Raw genomic sequence first — 3,120 nt, forward strand, 5'->3', positions numbered from 1 at the left:
GACAGGGGAAGAAGAGAAGTTCAGTAGATTAGACAAAGGGGAACAAAAGGAAGGGAGAAGGATAGAAATAGGAAATACAGTAGAATAAATAATTTTTCTATGTACACATATGAAAATACCTAAGTGAATCCCACAACTGTGCCCACCCACAAAAAAGGGGTTCAAATCAGAATAAGATGAATCCTATGCTTGTATAATTTTGTCAAGATGGAGTCTATTTGTCATGAATAACTAAGAAGAATCAACAAAATAAAAATTTAAAAAATAAAAATAAAAATCATATTCTTATATGAAAAAAGAAAAATAGACATCATTAGATATATGAATTTAAAAGTTTATTTAATGATTCCAAGTAGGGAAAAATAATCTATGACTACATTCCATGAGCAGGTAGGAGATGAACAACACAGGCCAATCAGATCTCTGCAACTACAATGACTATGACTTTCACAAAAAGTAATTTGATCCCTAAATGCTAATAAAAGAAGGCATACTCATAGTGATAGTGGCAAGACAATTCTATATTCAAAGAAGTCCTCTTTCTGTATATATTTAATTAGAATATTAAAAATGCAATTCAAATATTTGTATCAACTAAAGTGAGATCTGTTAGTTTCATCTTTATAAATTATCTAAGTCCTTTACCAAAGGTTTACTTTGTCTATTATTATTTTACTAATGCAGAGTTTGGCTTCTCTAAAAAGAAAACAGCAAAAAATATAAATGAAAATATATACCAACCCTCCCCCTAAGTAAAATGCCAGAAATTGGTTTTAAAAATTTAATAAATGAGGTAAATGCCATAATTATCAAGGCAATTTAGGAAGGATGATAAAATACAATTACTATAAATTCTGAACATCTTAGATTCATAATTTCTTACTCACCTGTAGTTGCTTTTATTCCATCCATCACCTCTTTCAGATCAACCTTCCCAGTAGCTACAAGAAAAGGTTCAATGATGAAAATGTCAGAAGCTCAGAAAACAAATAAGATACATATTTTGTGGGGAAAATTCCATAAAAATTCCTTATTTCTTAATTTGACATGTATTTATTAAATTCCTAGATCTCAAGGAATTAAAGTTATCTCCATTAACCTCAGGTTACCTCTCATGTCCTTAAATACAAGTAACTTTTCCTGAATTAGAAAAGTATACCTTCCTCAGTACTTTTAAAGCCTTTATAAACTATGGTTAAAGATACCACTGGAACTGACTAGGTATTTGGTAATTTTACTTCAGGTATGAATACACAGCGAAGGTTGGTACCACTAATGTGGCCCAGTATGTTCTAAGATTACTTCTTGAAGGAAGTGATGCATGAATTATTTAATGTATTAGAAGGGATTATAGAGGGATAGAGAAGATTTAACATGGATGTGAGGTTGATAAAATAGAAAAGTCTAGGGATATGATACTGTCTCTCTGGAATTACAAGTAGTTCAACATGACTTGAGGAGGGATAAACAAAAGAAGATGTGATACTAGAGAGGCAGATGGAACTTGAAAGAAAGTCTTGTGTGCTATGATCAGAATCTTCAAATTCATTTTAAAGGGAAGATTCCAGTCAAAGAGGAATGGATAGAAGAATTGTCCTGTTGACTTCATGATAGTTTACATACCTATAATTTGCTTTCTTTTTTTCATATTTAGACCACCTTTAATATTTGTATATCATCTTCATACAACTATAACAGTGCTTTCAAAAGACATTTTGCAAAAGATATCAGTTTCACAATTAAAATGTGTTTCAAAAATAGGCAACATTAAAGAACAATAGTCTGAAATATATCTCTTAATGCTGAGAGAGTTATATTGTTCTTTATCAAATTAACTGTACTTGTATTCAAAATAACATGACTTTTAACTAAATGACAATTATTTCTTGTCCATTTCAGTGATTTCTTGAATCCAAAACAAAATCTGTGTATTTATTTCTTTGAAGACATTATTGTTGACCGTCCTTTCACTGCCATAGAATGATTTGTCTTTTCAATCCAATGGATTTTATTGGGAACTTGCATTTTCTGTTCACTTTCTCCAACAAGTTCTTCTCACACATTTCATCTGCTAAACCTGACACAAACGGTACAGGATCTTTCATACAAAAGAGATCTTCATCTCTGAGTTTATGCTGTTGTTTTGGATGGTGCAGTGGGTAAGAAATACAAATGAGACCATGAACAAAACCATCAGCATCATCTGGCTCAATATGACACATTACAGAAGCCACTGAACGACCTCCAAGGAAAACACCTGCAAGTTTGTATTCTCCTGAGATCTTCAGGTAATTCAAAACTGCTTTATATGCCTTAATTCTATGCACAATATTAAGGCCTTTACAGGTAAATCTCAGGCAAAAAAAAAGCCATGAGATGCAAGATGGGATGCCAGTGACATCAAATGAGGAAGATTCATATCTCCTGATACTCCATGTGTAAGAATTATTCCACATGTTAAGCTCTTGCTAGGTACCAAACAGCATCCAGTAATTTATTTCCAAAAGGTATTTTTAACTTAACCTCTGTATGACTTATTTTCACTGTTGAATAATAAACTTAAAGTGCATTACATCTGAGAAGCAAAGGACATCTCCCTTTCCTCAGCACACAAGCTAGCATACTCGAAGCGACTGCCTCCAATTTGCTTTCTTAATTAATGTAGATTTTTTTTATTATATCCTTTTAGTTATACATAATATTTGGGTTCATTTTGATATAATTATACAAGTATAGAATATAATTTGCTCTAATTTAGTACCAGCACTTCCCCTTTCTCTCCCCTCCCCTCTCCCCATTCCAGTCCTCCTCTACTGATCTTTCTATTTATTTATAATTCTTTTTTTTTTAATTAGTGCCTGTGGTTGAACATGAAGGTATATTCATATATGTACATAGGAAAGTTAGATCAGATTCATTCCACCCTCTTCACTCCCCCTCAATTCCCTTCCTCTACTCCATTGATCTCTCTTCTGAAATCAATGAAATTGAGAATAAAAAAAATTCCCAAAGGATCAATAAGACAAAGATTTGGTTCTTTAAAAGGATAAACAAAATTAATAAACCCTTAGTCAAATTAACCAACATAAGGAGAAGAAAAAAAGAAAAGGGGAGAGGTAA

General features: G+C 32.0%; 1 pseudogene; it reads right to left on the reverse strand.

Moving 5' to 3' along the window:
• Positions 1 to 1,879: 1,879 nt before the first annotated feature.
• LOC124981427 (testis-expressed protein 30-like) lies at positions 1,880 to 2,532 on the reverse strand (annotated as a pseudogene).
• Between the last annotated feature and the right edge of the window lie 588 nt (positions 2,533 to 3,120).

Source organism: Sciurus carolinensis, chromosome 3, assembly GCF_902686445.1.
Source record: "Sciurus carolinensis chromosome 3, mSciCar1.2, whole genome shotgun sequence".
Classification (NCBI taxonomy): domain Eukaryota; kingdom Metazoa; phylum Chordata; class Mammalia; order Rodentia; family Sciuridae; genus Sciurus; species Sciurus carolinensis.